The following is a 19,669-nucleotide window of genomic DNA, read 5'->3' on the forward strand; positions in this document are numbered from 1 at the left end:
ACTGTTTTTTCTATTTTCTATTTTCTATTCTGTAGCACTTGCAGCTAATATTCAGTTTGGTTAATATTTTAGTTTTTTATTATGGGGGGAGACATGGACAGTATGTCACATACGAACATTTATGAGGTGTGTCAACATATTGGTTAAATTGGTTTTGTTTTGCGGTAACTACAACTCCCAGAATGCAGCATTATAAGTTTATAGTACACTAGTTAATAATTGAATTTATTTGGAAATTATGGGTGAGTTTTAGTTGTGCAGACCGCAGTTATTAAACTTAACAAGCAGAGAGAAGTAGTTTCTAAGTGCATTTAGAAATATGTTGAGTCTTAATGAATTGTTATCTGTAGATATAAATGTGGAAACAGAAACCCCCTACCGGAAATGCCCGTGATCAAGGTCTCTCAGACCGAAACGCGTAGGGCAGGTGATTGTTGAGCTGTAAACGAAGTTAACGGAGCCTGAATCAATGAATTTTGTGAAATAAGAGGTCCCAGAGTGCGGTCGTTCGTGAAGTATTTCATGAATGTTGTTGATATATATAAATATATATATATATATATATATATATATATATATATATATATATATATATATATATATATATACATATAAAAAACAGCCACCAGTTATTGTAGTGAAAACACGAGCCACTCTGTACAGCCTCCACTTTGTGTATTGAAAACACGAGCCACTCTCTCTCTCGGGTGCTTAAGAAAACAAAATGTATTACAGCAAGGAAAAGAAAGAACGTGTTTCGACTAAAACAAATCTTGTTCACCATAATAACAGTCCTTCATTAGTGTCATTTAAACTTTTTTGCAATGTCATAAATCATAAACACAGAAAAAAGACTTTATGGTGCAATTTGAGCAGAAAATCTTACTTTTAGTACAATGTTCATAATCACATTTGCACTTTGCCTGTTGGGAAATCAAACCCATATTTTTTCACAAGCACTCAATGGATTTTGTTTATCCAGGTTTGAAGGTCATTTACCCCATCATTATCATAATGATAAATCTATGTACATCACAAAAAGAACATATCAATGGAAACATTCTACAATCTATAAATTATAAACTTCCATTTCATCACAGATTTATGGAGATCATGGTTTCTCCCTGCTCATTTTCCAATGACCTTAAAGACATGCCACTGATACCATATACACATCGAGCCTATAGTAGGCTAAACAACGGTAAAGGCATCTCCAATTACAATGACCTGACCTTACACCAACTACTAATGTACAGTTTCTCTATTGTATCAAACTGTACTATACTCACTTCTTCATAAGTTTCATTAATTATTGCACCAAGTCCCCCTTTACGTTTAACAAAAAAACACAAAATAAATTAACAGAAAACTCACTGCTGCCAACAGTCGTAATACCAAAAAAGGAGAACAAGCCAATGACTCCAGATTTCATATGTGTATATATTTCCTCATCGCTGTTCATTCCAAATGGGGGTTATACAGCCAGTCTGCAATATGAAATGGGATTCAGGCCTACATAATGTAGAAACTCGATTTTTAAAAAAATAATCTCTCATCCCAAATCAATAACTCATCATCATACCACCCTTCAATGAGATCAAAGCACCTTTGATGTAACTCCATCAAGTATTTATTGTTCACTATAATGTAACATTCTGTATTGTTTAATTGCCTCCTTAAAATACATGCTATGATCCATTAGGACCGCATTACCCCCTTTGTCGGAGGGTTTGATCACCAAATGTTGATCCTGTTTCAAAGACATCACTGGCTCCCAAATTTCTTTGCCTAGGGATTTCCTTTAACAATTCCCATAAATGATAAATTTTCTGATAAATATCGGCAAGCCCTGTCGCAGAACCAGCACCACCAGAAATGCTGGAAGAGTGCCATAAGATGCTCTAATGGGGCAACTCTTCAATGACACTTACCTACCTGACTTACCACAACGTCCTCCTCACTTCGGTGTCGTCTCTCCTTGAAGCTCAGGACCCAAGAAACAGAACTACCAAACCCTGGCGCTGCTCCCAGGTTGTTAAACAGCATGAGAAAAATGAGAGGCTTGGATTGAGCAGCCTCTCTCAGCGCTCCTAAGAGCACTGGAGACCTGTATTTTCTCTAACCCAGCTATCCTTAGACAGGAGCAGCTCCTCCATGTGAACGAATAAGCGTTGCTAAAACAAACGCCTCAGAGAAGCTGAAAAATAAAATAGCTCTAAAGTTTATTTATTATCATTTTATTTTCCAGCAATCCATCCTGATTGGAGTGTCAGGAAGGGGTGGGGCAATTGCTGCTGAGTGGCAGCAGGGATCTCTGCACTTATGTTTAAAGTGTGCATGTCCCTTTGACTAGCTTCCTTGCGATGGCCAGCCAGGCGTACATTTTAAACTTCTCTAACCTAGCTGTCTTAATGGGGCCATTGCCCCAGTTTGTAAAGCCTTGCGCCTCATAATAACTGAAATGGGTATAATGTATGCAAGGTAGGCTTTCTCCCGTTAAAAGCCATTCTGAACCTTCACAGCGTCAATTTTTTAACACCTGCTCAGAGTACGCATTAAAGTGAGGCTGGGCTTTTTTACACTGGATCTCCCCCGCATTGCTTGAGTAGCGTCATTTTTCTGACACTACTCCAGCAATGCGTTGGTTTAGCGCCACAGATGATCATCTGTGGAAAAGTGCGCCTTGGTTCGCTGTATCATAAATACAGCGCTACCATCACATCGTTAGGGGTTCCAGGGCTGTTGCAACAAAACTGGTGCATCAATTGCCATGGGCTAGTTTATTGTAAATGAGGCCCTAAATGTTGTACTTTTTTTCTACTAAGCCGCAGACCGCTTGAGTGCCATGCAGCATCTTGTTTTGTTTATATATGTCTGGCAGTGCATTATAGAATGTAAAATGCATTAAACTCACCCGGTGAGACTGACGCTTCTGTCTAGTTTTTCAGTCTCCACCGTGCTCCCTTGTTAATTGTCTCGAACACATCCTTTAATGTATCTTTCCACATCTATAAAGCTATCCAATCTGTGTTCCCGGGTACTGCTGCATCATTTATGAAGTCATGCTTTTTAAAATCCCTAGATTACAAACGTGCTTAGTGTTTTTCCCTATTTTTCCGATAACGTATTAATGACGACCTTCACATTCATCAGTGCTGGCCTTGTAGCGAAATGTTTTCAACGCAGCCCTCCTTAGAGGCCACTTAGTGCCAGGCTTGAAGAGAAATTTGCGTGAAAACGCCGAGGAAAGGAAAACATGGATTTGGTAATTGTCATTTAGAGGCGATTAGTTTTTATCTCCAACGTTATGATCTTCCTCTATTCACTCTAATAAAACGGTAAGCTACATCTTTCGAGATCCGTCCATTAGGAGTCCAGAGGAAAGTATTCTATTCGTTCTGTGAATTATGAAAAATCACATGGAACAATTCAATTATTTTGTAAAGAAAATATATTTTCAGAGACCTAGGCTTTACTAGTGTTGTCAGTTCTTGAAATGCAACTATTTTACAACTAGTGAAATACACAATAGTAGACGGATTTCCAGGAAAACTTTGGCGAGGGATAGATACTTTTATATCTTTGAAAAGTCATCTGTATGTCTTCGTGTTCAGTCTTCTGTAAGAGCCAGTCCTTGGTTTCATGAAGAGTTATACTCTTTCTTGTAGATTTGACTGGTGGAGTAAAGAAGAAGGATGTTTTTTTACCACTTGATATCCCTACCTCAAATATATTCATAGATTTATTTCCCAGAGTTTATGTTTATTAAAGATCATTTGTTATTCTCATGTAAACTCTGTGCTGCGCTATTAATTCAAGCAAGGCCTCTCTAGTGCGCCTTATTTGCGCATAATCAAAATATGGAAATACTAACTAAAGACTCCCATGCGCACGAATGTTACTTTAAATAAATGAAATATTAAAAAAGTTGAAAAGATAATTGAAACGATCCTTTTCCATTTGATCTAGGTCAGTGGATTGGAAAACATTGAACAGTGAACTTCTATGTCTCCTTTTCGCAAGCATTCGGGAAATGTATCAAATCGACATAGAAAATAATCAATGGTCTCCACGTTACTCTTTCCATTTAAGAAACATTAGGACCCTTCTATAGAACGTTGACATTTTTCTAAGGCAATCATGAGGTTTAGGATGTGGACTTTTACTGCTGCTGTTTCTTACTCTGTAAGTGTAAGTTGTTGAATTTGACATAAATGTAAGCTATTGTATAGCAAAACAAGGTTCTGACAGCTGCATCTATGTCAAAACCGAAAAGCTTGCATTCTGGCATGTTCGAGAGCCAGCCACTGCATTCCAAAGCTTCCTCTGAGGGCTTAAACTTAAGACAAGAGGGGTAACAAGCTGCTGACCATACCTTAGGGCTGACTATGAGTTCGCCAGACAACATCCAACGGGTAGGTTGCCGCCATACTGGCTATCTCCTCACCTTGCCTATTGTGACTTTCTTGCTGGGCTGATGGGCAGAAACAAAGGTTTTCTCCCATAAGCCAGCAGGAAAGTGGCAGCAGCATTGTCACTGGCTTGTAATCGAGCCGGCTGCAATGCTGACGATCGCAGGGAGCACCTGCACCCCCGCAATGCTCACTGTCGACACAGCAGACAGTGAGCATTGCGAGGGTGCTGGGCAGGGGGATCCCAGCACTGCCCATGACAAGTCCAAGGGCAGTGGTGGGGCCCCTCTGTAGCCCCTGGCTCCTGTTCCACGCCAGCTTTTTCTTGGCGGGGAAACTGATGGAATGAGATTAAAATCTAATAATTAGCATGAGAAGCTTGCAATACAATGCTTAGTGAAATCGCATAGAAAATGTAAACGTTAACGCATGTGTATGAAATGTGCCCACGGGGAGTGGCCACTAATGTATACGATGATTAATGAAACTGACTAATAATGAGATATTAATGTACTAATGTATGATTTTGTATTAGTATTAAGAGTTATATGTTAAGGTTTTGCTAATTAATCACTAGGCCTTAGTTAGCATGAGTCGGGCCTAGCTGCCCGGTTTCATATTAAATGTGTTTTTCTAATGTGCAGTGTGTTGACTTGCTGAAGGCCAAGAAGCCGTACTTTACCAGAAGTTAGAGATGTGTGTGTAACCGTAGTAAATCTTGTCATGAGAACCCGACTTGCTCAAGGAGACATTCTTGTGGAGCGCAACAGTGTAATTCGCAACAGGTACAAGGTCATTTAGACTAGGGAAGACAGTGGGACTACTGACTTGAGTAACAAATGTCACTTATTCCTCACCTGACATTCTACCCGTTGAAGACGTCAATTACAGGAGAACTGTTATGGGGTGACAATCGTAATGAGACGACAAGTAAACAATTGGATGGAGATGATGGTGCGCCAAAACTTGCCCAATTGGAAATTAGGGGACTGTACAACAAGATCGATATAAAATTCTTGGACATAAGGAGAAATCAGCCATTGCGTGCCTTTTGCTATTGCCCAGCTACTTTGTTACTCTGCCCAAAGACTTTGCTGTTTGAACTTTGCAAACAATCCTCACTTACTTTGCCCAGCCCGATTCATACTTTTCCTCCTAATGAGGGAGTTATTACCTTTTGCCCACTCTCACTGAACTTTGCGGTGTTTCCTGGCTGATGGCGACTCAACTGATGTCCTGAGGACGAAGACTGACTCTGTATGCTGACCTATTACGGAGGGTAACTATATGATGATGAAATTGTATTGTCTGTTTGCCTTTTCTTTCTAGGTACCAACTGCTTCTTTTGATGGAGACCATAGATAGATGTTTTCTAAATTGATGTTGCCAAATTGTTTTGTATGAAGCCCAACATGCTAATGCTAATTCGAGGTTAGTTAAGGAATTTACTAAACGGACGCGAATAGACAAAATGACTGAATCTATGCTTTGTGGAATAATGCGCTAATGATAATCTGGCAAAGTTAACCCATGTTGACGTTGTGCTATGTTCTAAGCTATGTTCTTTGCTTTGATGAAATCTTATTCGAGTTGCCATATTATGACAATGTTGATGCGTTTTCTGGTTTTGAGACTAATAAACTTGCTAGTAGAATTGTAAATAATAGGGAATAAATATCATAAATGTTAAAAACATTTGTGTGGTTATTCATGGCTGAAAGGCCATGGTGGTTTCCGAGTCTTTTTGATGACATTGATTACTTTGATTGACTTGCTATTGTGAATATTGATGAGGTTATTGAATTATTGATTGACATGTTGATTAGTTATCAAAACCGCCATGAACAGATTGCCGTAGAACCAGGTTATAATCAGAAGGACAGCGCTGACTTCAGCGCCTCCCTGGTTGATTCTGACCTCCATCACCGTCAGCCCATCGGGATCACTCATCCTGGCAGAGACGGCAGTACCCTGGCAGTCTAACAACCAGGTATGTAATGTGGTGCTCGGACTGCCACAGCAACGGCAGTCCTGACTGCCACCGCGAGTCTGGCTGTCTAGTGACTGCCAGTCTAGTAATCAGGCCCTTAGTCTCCTACAGGGAAAAGAGAGGCAATGGCTCCACCCATCTCAATCTTTCCTCATCCCTCCTTTGGTCTTGAGGAAAGCTAGGATTGAATGAATGATTAGGAGCTAGGATTGAATGATTATGTGGGATTATGTCGCATTCTACTGACTTCACCAGATCTATGAGGAAGGAGGTGAAATCTACCCATGTTTAGTACACAATCTGGTAGACAGTGGGAACGCTTAGAGCGCAGAGAGCCAGGAGGGGGAGATAGAAAGAGCCCAGAAATATTCTTTAAATGCAAGGGGGTGGAAGGGAGAAGCATGGTAGAAGGTTGTCAAGGTTGGTGTTAAATCGTGTATTTTTTTTTATTTGTAGGGATAAAGGGTGGACAAATCTTTGCTGAAAGAGAAAAATCTGAAACCAAAACTATTGTTTGCCATGAATATTATGCCAAAAATATAACCACTATAAAAACTCAGTCACAAAATATAGAGGGTGCGTCATTTGTAAATGTATGTATTAATGTTTTTTTTAAATATGGTTATATACTTTAGTATATTAGTTAATATATCAAATTCAAGTGCTAATTTTTTTTAATTGAGCATTTGCCATTTTAGTTGTTTTGATATAATTGATAATTGATGAATTAGTGTAGCTAATAATACAATCTGTAACAACCTATTTTATATTTATTTTCATTTTAATTTTTGTTATTTATGTCTTATGTAACATTTCAATGTTATTGATTTCTCTATAATTTATTATAATTATTAGGTGATTGTTGGTTTTTAGGTAGTAGGAAGGAAAGTGTTTGTTTTATAATTTATAATATTTTTAGGTTGGTTGTTGGTTTTTGGATAGTGGGGAGGAAAGGGTGTTTTTCTTTTTTTATTTGATAGATTATTGTATTATTAATTGGTTTTACATATATTTTTGATTTATTTATAAATGAAATCTTTTTTATTTTGAAAAATGTTGAATAATTATGTGTTGTGGTATATAAAGCCTTGTTTAATCATTATTAGGAATTGGAGTAATATATATAACCATTCCTGAATCCAACACTTTTTATGGTTTTGTTTACACCAGAGGACTTCAAACTTTTTGACACCGAGAGCCCCTTCTCAAAATTTTTAGTTTTAAGGACCCCCTCCTGATAACATTTTCTAGAACCTGGTACTCCTCATCATCAACAATAATAAGCGTCCCCGTTTCCCCACAGCAAACCACTTTTACTATGAGGAAATAATATTAAACAGTGTTTAGCAATACAAAGGTCAGTCAGTTTGGGGGTGTGGGCAAGGGTGTGGCTAAAAACAAGGGTCCTCATTTAAGAGGAATTGACATGGGGCAGCGCCGCAAGTCTTCTTGCTACACTACCACACGCCAATGCAAAAGGGCAGGAATAGACCGTGTTTATGAAATACATTGCATTTCTGTTCTATCCCCCTGTACTGGTGCACAATTGCTTGCTAGTGCCAACATAGGCAGGATTGTATTTGTGCAGGAAGGCGCACCTTCCTGCACAAAAACAATCCAGAGAGGCATTGTACCTCTTTCTATATGTGCAGCAGATAGCAACACACATTTAAAGAGAAAAAAACAAGAAGAAATTAAAACGTTTTTTCTCATTATGCCTGCACTGGGGAGGCGTAAGGTTTTGGTACTACTCCAGTTTACGTGATTTTGTAAATCTGGGTCAGCGTCAAAATCCATCTGTGTTGCGTGGGGACACCCACCACCACGCCCATGGAATGTCTCCCTGATGCAAAGTAAGGCAATGCAGTGGCCTGCACTGCCTTGCTTTACTCCATATCTACAAGGCCATTCAAAGCCACTCAGGGTGGCTTTACGTCACCTCATGGGTATGATTGAGAGGCTTGTGCCACTGGAGCGTCAAAAAAAGTGATGCTCCAGCAGCGCAAGCCTCTCATAAATAAACCCAGCTTAAATGAAAAAAAAAAAAAGTTGTTACTCATTGGGAAAAGCACTGTAGTGCATTATGAAACCTCTATTAGTTACTGCAGAGGTCTGTGTGTGATCGGAGAGCAGTGGAACTAAATCTTAGTTAGTGCAGTTGAGAATAGTGACGTGTGTCTTTTTAGTGCAATGAGGTCGCAGCCTGTGACCGAAGCACTGTGAATATGTAAGGCATTATTTTATACTTGCATTACACACAGTATAAGATAGGCCACCACAAAAAGGTTTATTATAAAACTGAGCTTCCAAAATGTGGATTTAAGTAATATCAGAGCACATGCAGTATTTTATTTTAATAGCTGTCCCTTGAACACCTCTAAGTGAAGTAAGTGCTGTGTAAATACAATTACAATTAAAAGCACACACTTCACAGAGCAGTTGTTAACTCTTTGCACTACCCCTCAAAAAGAATAAATGTTTGTCCTCATAATGTTTTGAGTGATTCGATCATTTAAAGCTGCTCCCAGGCACCCTTTACATTTGCAGATCAGCTCGTAGAGCACATTTGTATTTCATTCAGGAAGCAGACATCCTGTGCTAAAGGTCTCCTTAGCTGTCTGTGCGGTTTTCACAGCACAGGAGATGCAAAATTAAGTTCAGCTGAGGCATTTTAAGGATCAGCTTGGGGAATGCGCTAACCCCTTTCCAGGACTTAACGGCCCGCCTGGTGGTGGCGACCCCCAGATTGAAGACCTCTGGTTTACACTGTGGTTGGACTAGCAAACTTTACCCCCTTCAAACTTCAACATTGTCTCTGCTTTTAAAGACATTGAGGTGAGAACAGTAAATCTAACCCCAAAAAGTCCAACACTTTCCCTGCTTTTGCTCATGTAAAGTGTGAGTAGCATATCTAACCTCTCCAAAGGCCAACAGTTTTCCTATGTTTGCTTAAAATGGAGTTAGATTAGTTAATTTGACTCCTTTTAAATCCAACATTTTTGCTATTGTTGTTAATTTCAGTTTGGTCTTTTTTAATATTGTGTATTTGTCTTTACTATTTACATTATATTTTGAATTATGTAACTGTTAATTACATTTTCTCTTCTAATATTTTTTTTATTGTGATATATCATATTTTTAGGATATGTTCCTTGACTTTACTTTTTAAGTTATTGTTGTATTGTTGTGTTTTAACCCGTTGAATGCGGGCGTCGGCCACTGGCCGACGCCCACACTCCCTCCCTGGTGCGGGTCACGACCAGTGGCCGACACCAGGGAGGGGGTTAAAAATCCTCCGGTGCAATGCACCGGAGGATTTTTTTTTTTTTTTTTTCCACCGTAGGAGACGCGGAAGAGCTTCCGCGTCTCCATCCCACCCCCCTCCCGCCCCCTTATGACGTCAGCGTTTTCCCCACCGGAGAAGGAGAGACGGAGGTAAGCGTTCTTTCCTTCTCCGGTGGGGAAAAAAAGGCCAAAACGGCCTCCCCAGATGCCAGGGAGGCATCGATGGAAAGGGGAGGCTCTCCCCTTTCCATCGATGCCTCCCTGGCACCGTTTCCTGGCCGTGGATCGCAGCGCGGCTGCGATCCACGTCCAGGAAACGCCCCTAGGCACCAGGGATCTTCTTTGGGGGGGTCGGCCCCCTCGTAAAAGGGCCACCCCCCCCCGGCAATATTGACATTATTTACACTGTTTTGGGGGGCGATCGCGCCCCCCACAAAAAAAAAAATTAAAAAAAAATGGCGGGGTCGGCCCTTGGAACACGGGCCGACCCCAGGGGAAAAAAAAAAAACGTAGTTTTGCCTGGGGAGGCCGATCGCCCACCCAGGGTAAAAAAAACCCCAAAAAAACAAATTGTTGGTGGTCAGCCCTTAGGGTGACCATCAATGGGGCCATTTTTTTTTTATACATGTGTGCTTTGCCGAGGGCAAGCACACATGTATAAAAAGAAAAAGATTTGTGACATGAGTCTCATATATATGTGTATATATGTATACACATATATATATCTATATAGATATATATATCTATATAGATATATATATATATATATATCTATATAGATATATATATATATATATATATATATAGATAGATATATATATTTTTTTCAGGACAAGCATTGCAGCGTCCATGTGCTGCTTTTCTGACTTGTTGGTGTGTATCTGGGCTTCTAACAACGCCCACCTCACGCCCATCACTACCACTCCTTTGATGGCATTGGAAAATGATTTACCTTTGTCCCTCCTTGGGGAGGTTTTGCTACCGCCTTGGCCATCGCCCCTGGTACATGGCTAATTGCACTTTTGCTGTTACGTTTAACTGCGAGCGAACTTCTTTTCCTTTTGTGTAACTCTTCACATGATGCTCATGGTGGCCATGGCGCTGTGAATCGGCTCTCTTATGTGAAAGAGTTTAACTTTAAATTATCAATTTATGTGGCAAGAAAAGTTGGGTTAGGAGTTTATAACGCTAATAGCTCTAACTCGAGCAGATGCGAGACCCATTGCATTGTAAATGCTTGTTATTCTTGTGTGTGTTGTTTTATAATGGTGAACAATTTCACCGCACTCCACGAGGACCGTGATCAAGACTCCTTGGTGAGTTGAAACACGTTGGTGGTTATTGACTGCAATAAAATACACGTTTATTTGTACTTCATGGAGTGCGGTGAAATTTTTCGGCATTAGATAATTTCTAGATTGGTCTTCCCTGTCACTGGGCACCGGCAGTGGAGTGTGCCGCCCAGCAACCCTTCAACCACTTTGTTTCTAAACATATAAATATATATATATTGTTATATATATATATATATATATATATATATATATATATATATATATATATACACAATATGCATGCATGCATGTCTTTTCTGTAGTGGCAGTTTTGCTGGATAGTACTGAGGGAATTAGAAGAGGAGGTAATGGGAGGCAGAGCACCAAAAATGACTGTTGCACAGGGTGTGTGGTAAGGTGAAGTAATACATTCTTTTTTTGTTTTTTTCAGTGTTTTCAGAGAATCTGCAGAATTGGAGAAGAAGCGAAGGTAAGGTGACGACATTTCCTGTTGTACACAACAAACATACCAACAAGCAATTTTGTGACTATCTGCCTTCTACGTAGGATAGTAATTTAGAGGGACAGTTTAGCCAGTTGCAGAGATGGCGTCTCGTTGGATGACTGCTGATCAAGCCCTAGCTCGGGTTATGGAGGACAGTTCTGATGTAGGCTCAGAGACTGAGACAGCAGACACTGAGACAGCATCTGAGGGAGAGGACAATGGGGCAGATTCTGGGAGTGATTTTTCAGTCGGCGGAGTCCAATCTGACGACACCTCTTCCAGTGAGTCTGAAGGAGACAATGACGACATCCGTGCTGTCCCTTCGCAAGCACATTCTGGGCAGCGGGACCACATTGGGTTAGCCGAACCCAGAGAGCACGTGCTTGCTGCAGCAAGCACAGAACGAGTGCTCTCTTGGCAGCCCCCCTGTTTGGTTCAGCCCCAAATTCCACCTTTTACTGGTGACGCTGGATGTAAAGTCGATACAGCTAACTTTTTGCCAGTCGACTACATCTATCTGTTTTTGGATGTTGACTTTCTTCAGAAAGTTGTGCAGCAAACAAATTTGCGTGCAGACCAATTTCTGAGGGAGCACGGAGGCACTCTAGGGCCCCGTTCTAGGGCACGCCAGTGGACTCCCACTTCGCTGGCGGAGTTGAAGATATTTTTGGGCCTTACCCTCAAAATGGGGTTAGTACAGAAACCCACCTTGCAGTCCTACTGGACGACTCGCACGGTTTGGGTAACTCCCATCTTCGCACCATACATGAGCAGAGATCGTTTTTTGCTACTGCAGCGCATGCTGCATTTCAATGACAATTCTGCTGCATTGCCCCGGGACCATCCAGATCATGACAGGTTGTTCAAAATTCGGCCTGTCGTGGAACATTTGTCTGCCAGGTTTCCAGAGATCTATACTCCTGGAAAGAATATAGCAGTCGATGAGTCCTTGATCCTGTACAAAGGACGGCTGCTTTTCAGACAGTACATTGCGAGCAAAAGAGCTCGCTATGGCATAAAGCTATACATGCTGAGTGAGAGCTCTACTGGCTATGTGTACAGCCTGAGAGTGTATACAGGGAAGGATTCTACCCTAAACCCTGTAGGTTGCCCTCCCGCGTTAGGGGTCACAGGTAAGATTGTATGGGAACTTGTCCAGCCACTTCTTCACAAAGGTTATAACCTTTATGTGGACAATTTCTATACAGGAGTAGAGCTGTTCAGTGAGCTCTACAAAGCTGGCACTGTGGCCTGCGGTACAGTTCGTTGTAACCGCAAAGGATTCCCGCGGGAGCTTGTTTGCAAGAAGCTCCAGAAATCACAGAGTACTGCATTGCGTTCTAACGAACTGCTCGCAGTCAAGTTCCTAGATAGACGTGATGTATACGTGCTCACTACAATTCATGATGAGAGCACTTCTCCCATCACGGTTTGGGGTCAGATGGCCGAAGTCCACAAGCCCATCTGTATACTCGATTACAATAAGTACATGGGTGGAGTGGACAAGAACGACCAGGTTCTTCAACCATACAATGCGTGTCGTAAAACTCGCACTTGGTACAAGAAACTGTTTACCCACCTGATTCAGATGGCAACATATAATGCGTATGTTGTTTACCGTCAGACAACAACAGGAAGACTCATGACTTTCCTTGACTTCCAGTTGTCTGTAATTGAAAGCCTCACTGCTGTTACTGAAGAAGCAGCAGCCTCCACCTCATATGTTCTGGAGGATGTGGCAAGGCTGCAGGAGCGACACTTTGCTGATCGCATACCTAAAACACCCAAAAAGGATCGCCCATGTCGTCGCTGTAAAGTGTGCTCAAAGCATGGAAAGCGGCAGGAGAGTCGGTATTACTGTCCCCAGTGTCCATCACAACCAGGCCTCTGTATCCCTACTTGCTTTACGTTGTATCATGCTAAAGCAAAATTCTGGGAAATCGACTGAGGTTGAGCTGCTGTTGGGTAATCCTTTCAGTGGCAGTGCATGGATACCGAACGTCCATGGGCCACTGTTTCGTTAGGCAAGGAGCCACAGAATTTTACTTCATCATGGACTTCCTTTTGGCGTGGTCGGTGTTCTGTTCAATTAACATGCATTTTCTTCCCCCTACTGCATATACTAGTAGACAGAACATATGCCACATTGCCACGGAGTACCCTTTCTTCACCTGCATGTCTTCCTTACTTTCAACGGTAGATATGCTCTCTCAGTTCGAGAAATCACTTTGTAGGGCATACTTGGAAGCCCCCAACTTGCTTCCACAAACTAGTATAGGTTCACTTGGCTATTATACAGGATTAGCCAGGACTCTGATGAGAACAGAGACATGGATGGGTAAGGAAAGCTTATGGTAGGAGTGCCTTAACAGGGTTATTGCACAGGTAGAAGGCAGATAGTAAAGGTAGTACAGATGTACATCATCTACACCTAGGGATTCAAACCCATTGGTGCCATCCCAGCACTAAAGGAGAATGACTTGTATAGGTCAGTGTTTGACCTGCTTTTCATGTTCATCCTCCATCAGAACTTAGTAGATGTTCAGTTTGCTGTATAAGTGCATTATAGTCACATCACTGCACATAATGTTGGCTGGGACATATGCTACGTTCTCATGGACTCCCCTATGTACCAAACACTACCCTTTTCCATAGCCTATGACCTTCTCTTTAGGGAACATCATGAGAAATCCCCAGCATGTCTCCCTTAGTTTCAAAGGTAGATATGCTCACTCAGTTCGAGGAATCGCTTTGTACGGCATACTCGGACACCCCCAACTTGCATCCACAAACTGGAAGGAGTTGGATTTAGCACAGAGATTGCGCTAAAGGCGCATGAAAAACATGTCTTCCTGAGCCTCAGGTGGCTGTCACAGGAGTCATTAGTAAAGGTTTGTTACGCATGCATTTGGTAATGTTAAGGAAGAGGGAGGCAGGTAGCCTATGACCTTCTCTTTAGGTAACAGCATGAGAAATCCCCAGCATGTCTCCCTTAGTTTCAAAGGTAGATATGCTCACTCAGTTCGAGGAATCGCTTTGTACGGCATACTCGGACACCCCCAACTTGCATCCACAAACTGGAAGGAGTTGGATTTAGCACAGAGAGTGCGCTAAAGGCGCATGAAAAACATGTCTTCCTGAGCCTCAGGTGGCTGTCACAGGAGTCATTAGTAAAGGTTTGTTACGCATGCATTTGGTAATGTTAAGGAAGAAGGAGGCAGTTACTTGACAGGTGGTAAAATGTAGTCAAACTTATTCCGTTCTGTGGCGTGTGAATGTGATGGGCCCTTGTCTGGCAGCGGTAAGTTAATGTGAGTGGAGTGATTGATTGGATTGGAGCCCGTGTCTGGCGATATGAAAGGGTTGTTTGTTGTGCGTGAATGGCGTGTGAATGGACCATAAAGAGGTTGGTGCCTGGACGCGGCTTTATGGCCCACCTTCAGAAGGCTTGGTTTCAACATTCAGATACTTTGATAAGTAATCATGCTTTAAAACCATAATTTCTGGAGGTGCTAAAACCAACCAGTGTGAGTGGTGGGTTAACTTTAACAAACTAGTACCAGGGGAGACCAAGGGTGCAGGACTTGCATGGCTCTCACCAGTTTTCCTTCACCCAGAATCCCCTTGAAATTACATTATGTGCTTAAAAAACACATTTTCCTTGCATTCCAATGAGCAGAAGTCCAGGGATCTGCAGGGATCCTCAAAATTCCTACCACCCAGTGTTTCCCCACTTGTCCTGATAAAAACACAACCCCGCTTGTGTGCCTGCGCCTAGTGCCTGCTTCAGGAATGAATCACTCCAGGGTTAACAGTAGACCTCAAGCAAGGACTACCATTGATCCTTGTGTGATCCATTCCTGTCGCGGGCGCTAGGCCTACCCACACAAGTGAGGTATCATTTTTATCGGGAGACTTGGGGGGACGCTAGGTGGAAGGAAATTTGAGGCTCCTCTCAGATTCCAGAACTTTCTGTCATCGAAATGTGAGGAAAACTTGTTTTTTTAGCCACTTTTTGAGGTTTGCAAAGGATTCTGGGTAACAGAACCTGGTCAGAGCCCCACGAGTCACCCCATCTTGGATTCCCCTAGGTCTCTAGTTTTAAAAAATGTACAGGTTTGGTAGGTTTCCCTAGGTGCCGGATGAGCTAGAGGCCAAAATCTACAGGTAGGCACTTTGCAAAAAACAGCTCTGTTTTCTGTGATGTGTCCACGTTGTGTTTTGGGGCATTTCCTGTCGCGGGCGCTAGGCCTACCCACACAAGTGAGGTATCATTTTTATCGGGAGACTTGGGGGGACGCTAGGTGGAAGGAAATTTGAGGCTCCTCTCAGATTCCAGAACTTTCTGTCATCGAAATGTGAGGAAAACTTGTTTTTTTAGCCACTTTTTGAGGTTTGCAAAGGATTCTGGGTAACAGAACCTGGTCAGAGCCCCGCGAGTCACCCCATCTTGGATTCCCCTAGGTCTCTAGTTTTCAAAAATGTACAGGTTTGGTAGGTTTCCCTAGGTGCCGGCTGAGCTAGAGGCCAAAATCTACAGGTAGGCACTTTGCAAAAAACAGCTCTGTTTTCTGTGATGTGTCCACGTTGTGTTTTGGGGCATTTCCTGTCGCGGGCGCTAGGCCTACCCACACAAGTGAGGTATCATTTTTATCGGGAGACTTGGGGGGACGCTAGGTGGAAGGAAATTTGAGGCTCCTCTCAGATTCCAGAACTTTCTGTCATCGAAATGTGAGGAAAACTTGTTTTTTTAGCCACTTTTTGAGGTTTGCAAAGGATTCTGGGTAACAGAACCTGGTCAGAGCCCCACGAGTCACCCCATCTTGGATTCCCCTAGGTCTCTAGTTTTAAAAAATGTACAGGTTTGGTAGGTTTCCCTAGGTGCCGGATGAGCTAGAGGCCAAAATCTACAGGTAGGCACTTTGCAAAAAACAGCTCTGTTTTCTGTGATGTGTCCACGTTGTGTTTTGGGGCATTTCCTGTCGCGGGCGCTAGGCCTACCCACACAAGTGAGGTATCATTTTTATCGGGAGACTTGGGGGGACGCTAGGTGGAAGGAAATTTGAGGCTCCTCTCAGATTCCAGAACTTTCTGTCATCGAAATGTGAGGAAAACTTGTTTTTTTAGCCACTTTTTGAGGTTTGCAAAGGATTCTGGGTAACAGAACCTGGTCAGAGCCCCGCGAGTCACCCCATCTTGGATTCCCCTAGGTCTCTAGTTTTCAAAAATGTACAGGTTTGGTAGGTTTCCCTAGGTGCCGGCTGAGCTAGAGGCCAAAATCTACAGGTAGGCACTTTGCAAAAAACAGCTCTGTTTTCTGTGATGTGTCCACGTTGTGTTTTGGGGCATTTCCTGTCGCGGGCGCTAGGCCTACCCACACAAGTGAGGTATCATTTTTATCGGGAGACTTGGGGGGACGCTGGGTGGAAGGAAATTTGAGGCTCCTCTCAGATTCCAGAACTTTCTGTCACCGAAATGTGAGGAAAACTTGTTTTTTTAGCCACTTTTTGAGGTTTGCAAAGGATTCTGGGTAACAGCACCTGGTCAGAGCCCCGCGAGTCACCCCATCTTGGATTCCCCTAGGTCTCTAGTTTTCAAAAATGTACAGGTTTGGTAGGTTTCCCTAGGTGCCCGCTGAGCTAGAGGCCAAAATCTACAGGTAGGTACTTTGCAAAAAACAGCTCTGTTTTCTGTGATGTGTCCACGTTGTGTTTTGGGGAATTTCCTGTCGCGGGCGCTAGGCCTACCCACACAAGTGAGGTATCATTTTTATCGGGAGACTTGGGGGGACGCTGGGTGGAAGGAAATTTGAGGCTCCTCTCAGATTCCAGAACTTTCTGTCACCGAAATGTGAGGAAAACTTGTTTTTTTAGCCACTTTTTGAGGTTTGCAAAGGATTCTGGGTAACAGAACCTGGTCAGAGCCCCGCGAGTCACCCCATCTTGGATTCCCCTAGGTCTCTAGTTTTAAAAAATGTACAGGTTTGGTAGGTTTCCCTATGTGCCGGCTGAGCTAGAGGCCATAATCTACAGGTAGGCACTTTGCAAAAAACAGCTCTGTTTTCTGTGATGTGTCCACGTTGTGTTTTGGGGCATTTCCTGTCGCGGGCGCTAGGCCTACCCACACAAGTGAGGTATCATTTTTATCGGGAGACTTGGGGGGACGCTGGGTGGAAGGAAATTTGAGACTCCTCTCAGATTCCAGAACTTTCTGTCACCGAAATGTGAGGAAAACTTGTTTTTTTAGCCACTTTTTGAGGTTTGCAAAGGATTCTGGGTAACAGAACCTGGTCAGAGCCCCGCGAGTCACCCCATCTTGGATTCCCCTAGGTCTCTAGTTTTCAAAAATGTACCGGTTTGGTAGGTTTCCCTAGGTGCCGGCTGAGCTAGAGGCCAAAATCTACAGGTAGGCACTTTGCAAAAAACAGCTCTGTTTTCTGTGATGTGTCCACGTTGTGTTTTGGGGCATTTCCTGTCGCGGGCGCTAGGCCTACCCACACAAGTGAGATATCATTTTTATCGGGAGACTTGGGGGGACGCTGGGTGGAAGGAAATTTGAGGCTCCTCTCAGATTCCAGAACTTTCTGTCATCGAAATGTGAGGAAAACTTGTTTTTTTAGCCACTTTTTGAGGTTTGCAAAGGATTCTGGGTAACAGAACCTGGTCAGAGCCCCGCGAGTCACCCCATCTTGGATTCCCCTAGGTCTCTAGTTTTCAAAAATGTACAGGTTTGGTAGGTTTCCCTAGGTGCCGGCTGAGCTAGAGGCCAAAATCTACAGGTAGGCACTTTGCAAAAAACAGCTCTGTTTTCTGTGATGTGTCCACGTTGTGTTTTGGGGCATTTCCTGTCGCGGGCGCTAGGCCTACCCACACAAGTGAGGTATCATTTTTATCGGGAGACTTGGGGGGACGCTGGGTGGAAGGAAATTTGAGGCTCCTCTCAGATTCCCGAACTTTCTGTCATCGAAATGTGAGGAAAACTTGTTTTTTTAGCCACTTTTTGAGGTTTGCAAAGGATTCTGGGTAACAGAACCTGGTCAGAGCTCCGCGAGTCACCCCATCTTGGATTCCCCTAGGTCTCTAGTTTTCAAAAATGTGCAGTTTTGGTAGGTTTCCCTAGGTGCCGGCTGAGCTAGAGGCCAAAATCTACATGTAGGCCCTTTGCAAAAAACAGTTCTGTTTTCTGTGATGTGTCCACGTTGTGTTTTGGGGCATTTCCTGTCGCGGGCGCTAAGCCTACCCACACAAGTGAGGTATCATTTTTATCGGGAGACTTGGGGGGACGCTGGGTGGAAGGAAATTTGAGGCTCCTCTCAGATTCCAGAACTTTCTGTCATAGAAATGTGAGGAAAACTTGTTTTTTTAGCCACTTTTTGAGGTTTGCAAAGGATTCTGGGTAACAGAACCTGGTCAGAGCCCCGCGAGTCACCCCATCTTGGATTCCCCTAGGTCTCTAGTTTTCAAAAATGTACAGGTTTGGTAGGTTTCCCTAGGTGCAGGCTGAGCTAGAGGCCAAAATCTACATGTAGGCCCTTTGCAAAAAACAGCTCTGTTTTCTGTGATGTGTCCACGTTGTGTTTTGGGGCATTTCCTGTCGCGGGCGCTAGGCCTACCCACACAAGTGAGGTATCATTTTTATCGGGAGACTTGGGGGGACGCTGGGTGGAAGGAAATTTGAGGCTCCTCTCAGATTCCAGAACTTTCTGTCATCGAAATGTGAGGAAAACTTGTTTTTTTAGCCACTTTTTGAGGTTTGCAAAGGATTCTGGGTAACAGAACCTGGTCAGAGCCCCGCGAGTCACCCCATCTTGGATTCCCCTAGGTCTCTAGTTTTCAAAAATGTACAGGTTTGGTAGGTTTCCCTAGGTGCCGGCTGAGCTAGAGGCCAAAATCTACAGGTAGGCACTTTGCAAAAAACAGCTCTGTTTTCTGTGATGTGTCCACGTTGTGTTTTGGGGCATTTCCTGTCGCGGGCGCTAGGCCTACCCACACAAGTGAGGTATCATTTTTATCGGGAGACTTGGGGGGACGCTGGGTGGAAGGAAATTTGAGGCTCCTCTCAGATTCCAGAACTTTCTGTCATCGAAATGTGAGGAAAACTTGTTTTTTTAGCCACTTTTTGAGGTTTGCAAAGGATTCTGGGTAACAGAACCTGGTCAGAGCCCCGCGAGTCACCCCATCTTGGATTCCCCTAGGTCTCTAGT

Source organism: Pleurodeles waltl, chromosome 2_2 (genome assembly GCF_031143425.1).
Source record: "Pleurodeles waltl isolate 20211129_DDA chromosome 2_2, aPleWal1.hap1.20221129, whole genome shotgun sequence".
Taxonomy (NCBI): Eukaryota; Metazoa; Chordata; class Amphibia; order Caudata; family Salamandridae; genus Pleurodeles; species Pleurodeles waltl.